We start from the raw sequence: 6,752 nt of genomic DNA on the forward strand, positions 1-6,752 counted from the left end.
GTGTAAATGGTTGTAAGAACCAAACTCGGCAGCATTAACTGTTCCAAATTCAGATTGGTTTCAGAGGGGTAGTGTAAATGAGCCAAGAGATACCTGAGGAGCTAGTTTATTGTTAGCTTTCCTAAAAAGCAAAGTATGTATAGATCAGTGCTTCTATGTTCCTTTTCTATGTCTGTGGCCGTCTGTTTTAACCCCAGTCAGCCTCGGCAGATGCCCGCTCACACTGAGCCTGGTTCTGCTGGAGGTTTCCTCCTGTTCAAAGGGAGTTTTCCTCTCCACTGTCACTACAAGCATGTTTAGTGTAAGGGATTGCCTTCGAGTCAATGAATCGATGCAATCAGCTGGTTTTCCTTAGATAGAAAACTCTGAACCAATCTGACTGGATGATCTGGCTGAATTGTCTCTGTAAAGAGCCTGGAGATGACACGTGTTTTGAAATGGAACTACCGTAATTAAAATAAACTGAAATGACTGATTTGATGGATCGGTAATTTCAGTGCTGTGTCTTTTAGCTGCCATCTTTTGTCAATAAAACAGAGCCTATTTAAACATCTAATGTAAATTAGAAATCTTAATCACCTTTCACGACACAATAAAGGTTGTAGATTAGAGACACCAAGGCAAAGACGAGATTCCCAAGTGAAATATCTCCCCGATGAATATTCTTTGACATTTGGACAACAAGGAGAAGAAACAGGATTAGTGACGAGATGCAACCCTGGCATTGATCAACCTGAACAGGGAACAAATCTTAAATATACTTTCAGAAGTTCCTTGTTGTAAATAAATTCAGTTATTTTACCAATAATTTAATAAGAATGAATTGCTTGAGGCTGGCTTTGCTATAAGCATTGGTTTCATAACATGAGCTCAGGAGATGGTTCAGTTTGCTAGCCTAACACATTCTTCATTGTAGCTCACACAATGCGGCCGTCAGAATCTCAGACGGACCTAGAGAGAGGCTCCACCGCAGTAAGCCGCTTACACACATCTGCAGAAAGTGTGCTACTGATTCAAACAGCTTTATCTAAAATGGGACTGGTGGGAGGGTGGGGATACATGCTCGGTGGTTCCAGCCCTCACAATGGAATCACAAAGCAGAACCACAACTGAAGCCAAGGTACAAGCGTACATACTCCTTCCTCAAAAGCACATGAGAAAAATGCCCTGTCCATCGGGTTCCTCTTGATTCCTTTTTTTAAATCATGTTCCCTTTCCTTCCTTTCTGTTCATTATTTGAGAACACAAAGCTAAAGCCACAGGAGACGGTGCTTACCTATTGACACAGACGACTCACTTCCTCACACAGAAATACTCATTAATTGACTAAACATATTAAGGTCTAAGGCTGGTATTAGCTGTTTTATCTCCGTTTGGCCGCGGATCAGTAACTGTATCATTTTTCCAAAGAGAAAAGAATCTCTTTAAGAAATCAGCGACTTCATTTGGAAATCTCTCACAGTTTGCATTGTGTTCATTGTTTAATGCTCAATGTAAATGTTAAAATACGTCAAAGATAATGGCCTACAGATCACAATGTAAAACCAAACATGGTGATATAAGGTTCTGTTCTAAAGTTAAAGTCCTTAACATGATAGGGTGACCAGACGTCCTCTTTTTCCCCAACATGTCCTACTTTTCAGACCTAAAAAAATGTTAGATTACCACTCCGTTCCACTACTCCATTCCAGGTTTCTCTGTATGGCAAATTAGTCACGCCCTTCTCCCCAAATCCAATCACTTTGCATTATTTTTGTGTGAGTGTGTGTGGAAAAAGCCAAGAGAGTTGCTAGTTTACCCCTGAGTGTGACAAGCAATAGCCCATGTGTGTCCGCCGGTTTTACGGCAATGCCTAAAGAAAGTGTTCGTTTACAGAGGAGTTAAAGAAAAAATTCCTGTGCTTTCACCAGGGTCATGATCCATATGAGGCGCAGTGTTTGACAAGTAAGGCAGGCGCTTATGTGTCTGTGGCAAATAAAGGTCAAAGCTGAATGAAAGGCCTATCCTGGGACAAAAATAATGCTTTCAAAGCTGGGTACATTTGCAGCAATCGCTCAATGTGTGGTGGTATGGTAGTAACACCACTTCCATCAGCAGGTAAGTAACAAGACACAACATTTGATGGAGCTGCATTGGATTTTATCAAATGTTAAACAGAAGCAACATTTTGCAAAGACTTTTGCTTCTTTCACAATACGCTGCATTATTCTGCACATGTATTATTTAGCAATATTTCAGCAAAGATATCATTTTTTATTTTTGTCCCTTTGTTCTCATTTAATGGTGTTTGGTAAAATACCTTTGTTTTGTAATTATGTCTTTTTCAGATTTATTTTTAGGAATTACTTGTACTCCTCGTCTCCCGCTTTATCCGGAACCGAGTCGTGGGGGCAGCAGACTAAGGAGAGACTCCCAGACTTCCCTCTCCGCAGACACCTCCTCCAGCTCTGTTGGGGGAAGCCCTAGGCGCTCCCAGGCCAGCCGAGAGACATAGTCTCTCCAGCGTGTCCTGGGTCCGAAGAAGATGTCAGAGCCACCTCAACTGACTCCTCTCGATGTGGAGGAGAACCGGCTCTACACTGAGCCTCTCCCGAATGACCGAGCTCCTCACCCTATCTCTAAGGGAGAGCCCAGCCACCCTGCGGAGAAAGCTAATTTCAGTCGCTTGTATCTGGGATCTCGTTCTTTCGGTCATGATCCAGATTTCATGACCATAGGTGAGGGTAGGAACGTAGACCGACCGGTAAATTGAGAGCTTTGCACAGCTCCCTCTTCACCACGACAAACTGGCACAGTGTCCGCATTATTGCAGCAGCTGCACCAATCCGTCTATCGATCTTCTGCTCCATTCTTCCCTCACTCATGAACAGGACCCCAAGATACTTGAACTCCTCCACTTGAGGCAAGGACTCTCCTCCAACCTGAAGGGGACAAGCCACCTTTTTCCGGTCGAGAACCATGGCCTCAGACTTGGAGGAGCTGATTCTCATCCTGGCCGTTTCACACTCGGCTGCGAACCACGCCAGCGCAGGTCTTGGCAGGAGGGAGCCATCAGAACTACGTCATCCGCAAATAGCAGGGACGAGATCCGCTGGTCCCCAAACCAGACCCCCTCCGGTCCTCGGCTGCGCCTAGAAATCCTGTCCATAAAAGTTATGAACAGGACCGGTGACAGAGGGCAGCCCTCTGGTTCGCAATGCGAACCAGACTCCTGCTCGAAGCATACGAATCCAACCCCATCTCTTCTTCCCCGTGTCTGTCGAATTGAGGAGATCCTCAAAGTATTCTTTCCACCGCCTGACAATATCCTCCTTCAAGGTTAGCAGCTCCACACTCCCACTAAAAACAGTGTTAGTGAAGAACTGCTTTCCCCTCCGGAGGCGCCGGACGGTTTGCCAGAATCGCTTTGAGGCCAACCGATTTCCATGGCCTCTCCGAACTCCTCTCAGGCCCGAGATTTTGCCTCTGCAACCGCCCGGGCCGCGACACGCTTGGCCTTACGGTACCTGCTTGCTGCTTCAGGATTCCCACAAGCTAGTCAAGCTCGATAATACTCCTTCTTCAGCTTGACAGCATCCCTTACTATCGATGTCCACCACCGGGTTCGAGGATTGCCACCACGACAGGCACTTCAAACTTTACGGCCACAGCTACGGGCAGCCGCATCGACAATAAAGGCAGCGAACATTTTTAGGAATTAATTTCTTTTAATTTGCATTTTAAGGATCACATGCTCTTAATTTCCTGCCCAATCGAAACACTCGCTGCAGCAGACCAATAGATATCTGTCTTCACTCCTCTCAATGGAGGAAAGCCCGCCCTCTGAAGAGAAGAGAATATGATCTGAAAGAATCAGTTTGAAAAGAATGCAATTCATAAAAATCAATATGAAATAAATGCAATAAAAAATAGAATTGCAAAATGAAATTTGATAGAATGCAAATTAATGGAGAAATCCAGTCAGCAAGAAATAATCAATGGATTGCTATTTATACCTTAAACTTATACATTTGCGGTGATTTAATGAATTTAGCATTAATCAGTGATAAAATAAAAACAATAATTTTCATTGTGATCATTGATTGTGGGAGTGGCCATTTCTGCCCAAATACAGTAACCCCTCCCTCCTGCCATCTTCCAGCAGTGACGTCACAGTGCGGTAAGCCTAGCGCCATTCTCCCCGCTTTACAGGCAAAATCAATGGGAACTACTAGACACATCTGCAATCAACAACAATTATTGAAGATTTCCAGAGAACTTCACCATTGAAATTCACCAGAGCTATAGTGAAACTGACAATGCCCACGTGCATGGCAAAAAAATTAGTTATTTCACCTTTCTGATTCCTGATCCTCCTCGGACGGGTTCCTCGTTGGATTGCTAATTTGAAGAGGGAGGATTTTTCATCAAACTTCTGGCCAGAGAAAAAAACATGTAATATGTAGCCAACATTTGGAAGAAGAATGTTTTCAGGATGACTTGGATAATAGCGCGTTGTGACAAACACCAGATACAGCACTGGGACTTGATCAACAGCCGATACCGCACCGTGACATCACAAACCAGTAGGTGGCAGTAGTATTCTTTGACAAACATGCATGCCTCCAGTAAAGCACATTCAGATGAAAAAAGTTTTTCAAAGTTTAATTTATGAATTTCATTTTATTTATTTTTTTTAACAAGAATAAAGAGACAAAAGATTTTTGGACATCATTTACTTATAAAAAATAGAGTCGTCATCTTTAAGGGGATATTATATTAATAAAAGGTGTTTTCCATTTGATGGACACCGAAATGCTGAGAAGTCCAAGAATGCGGACGTCATTCCCTGAGAGACATCTGCTAAATATTTCCTTTGAAAAGTAGATAAATGTCATAATTCCTCCATGCAGTTGCTTCGCTGTGATGCTTTGATGCGTGGGTTCCCAGTCTGAGGCACATTTCCTACAGTTGTCTCACCTGAGAACTCCGACCAAACACTATTTCCATATGACATTCCCACGATCACAGACAGGAGTGGTTGTGCAAATGAGTGACTTTTTCCACATCAAGATATTAACAAATCAAAGCTGTGCTAATCTATCTGGGGGAGTTTCACAGAGGGATTAACAAACGAGACGCTATGAGAAGGAAATGAAATTACATTTTGTCACTTAGAAGGTTCTTATTCACTTATTTTTAACTGAATTGGGTTTTTATTGATGTGCAATGAGATGCTTTTAATGCAAGGCAATAACCATGAGTTTGCTCTATGTCCAAATCGGCTTCATGCAAACAGGAAACAATTCCTGGTGAATAAAATTTAGAATTAGACTTTTGTACGATGCAGTTGTTGGTAAATCAAGATTCAAAGTGGGACAAGTAAGCATTTCCATATGCTGTGCTAGTAATTATCACCCAGATGCTGAAATAAACTCATTATAGCCAAGTGGCAGCGTGTATTTAAACATTTTTATATGAATAAACACAGATTCCTCCTTCATTCATATAATTAGAAAGTAGGTCCAGTTACTGCACCCAAAGAAGTTGAGGTTGTGTTTCCTGGGAATGTAGCCGTTTTTTTAAAGTGTGCTTCTCTCACTGCGTGACGTAAGACGATGCAGGAGTTGATTTTGGGAGACTTTCATATTTCACACAGTAAGCTGTCTAAAAGTGAGAGATCTCTACTTAAACGTCTTTAATCTGCAGGCAGTAGAACAATTTAAAGACTTCAAAGTAATCAAAAAGGATTCAGAAGAGAAACATGAAGACCACTTTCCCTTTATTGTCCATCAGGTAGCTACTGCTTCTTCACACCCAACATGTTTCCTTGTTTACTCACTGGTCACATGCTTCATTGTGTACCTCCAGACTTATGGTCTTGTTTTGGTAAGAACCAAACAATGAGCAGACAGGATGCCATACTTTAATTGGAAAGCCTTGAGAACCAGAGCAAGTGGCTGGTAAAGGAATAAATTAAAATAATAATTGAACTTTATTAAACTCACATTGGAGAAATTTATCTCTGCATTTAACCCATCCCATTGGGGAGCAGTGGGTTGCCATTGTGCGGCGCCCGGGGAGCAGTGTGGCGTTAAGGGTCTTGCTCAGGGACTCAGAGTGCCAATCTGGGGGAGTGGGGGGTCAAACTCCCAATCTCAGGATTCAAAGCCCTATGCCCTAACCACTAGGCCACCACTCCCGCGAGACATTGCGAGGGCTGGGAATCGAACCCAGGTCAACTGCTTGGAAGGCAGCTATGCTCACAACTATACCACCATCGCAAATTGAGAAACAGCCATGGTCTTGTTTTGGCAAGAACCAAACACAATCAGCAGACAGTATGCCAAACTTTGATTGGAAACCTTGGTTTGCAACCAGATGAGGCTGCTGGTTAAGGAATGAATGAAGTCATTGTTACATTTGCAAAGAGCGAATAATTCCCTACCTGAGCCCAGCAGCAGTGCAGCCGGTCGAAGACCAGGCTCTCATCACTTAATGTTAAATAACACTTGGACTCCTCAGATTCTACTTCACTGGGATTTACCTGCTTTTCCTTTCTGTTGACGGGTTGGGCATTGAAATTAGGAGTTGAAAAGTAAATATTTGAACGATTTCAGGAGAATCGAAAGGTTGGTTCCAATCCATTCTAGATTCTTGATGCCCGACTGCGGCGTCTACAAGGGGAAAATGTTCAAATCATTCACTCTGACCACATCATTTCTATTCGATTTAAAAAACTCTTACAAGATGACTCTTATGATTGTGGCTTT

The 6,752-nt window shown here is 42.8% G+C and overlaps 1 non-coding gene across 1 annotated transcript; it reads right to left on the minus strand.

Annotated features, from left to right (window-relative positions):
- Positions 1 to 6,191: 6,191 nt before the first annotated feature.
- On the minus strand, positions 6,192 to 6,263 carry trnag-ucc. Its single transcript has one exon. It is a non-coding gene; the product is annotated as a tRNA-Gly (tRNA).
- Between the last annotated feature and the right edge of the window lie 489 nt (positions 6,264 to 6,752).

This window comes from Cyprinodon tularosa, unplaced genomic scaffold (genome assembly GCF_016077235.1).
Source record: "Cyprinodon tularosa strain WSP-4 unplaced genomic scaffold, ASM1607723v1 ctg78, whole genome shotgun sequence".
NCBI classification, from domain to species: domain Eukaryota; kingdom Metazoa; phylum Chordata; class Actinopteri; order Cyprinodontiformes; family Cyprinodontidae; genus Cyprinodon; species Cyprinodon tularosa.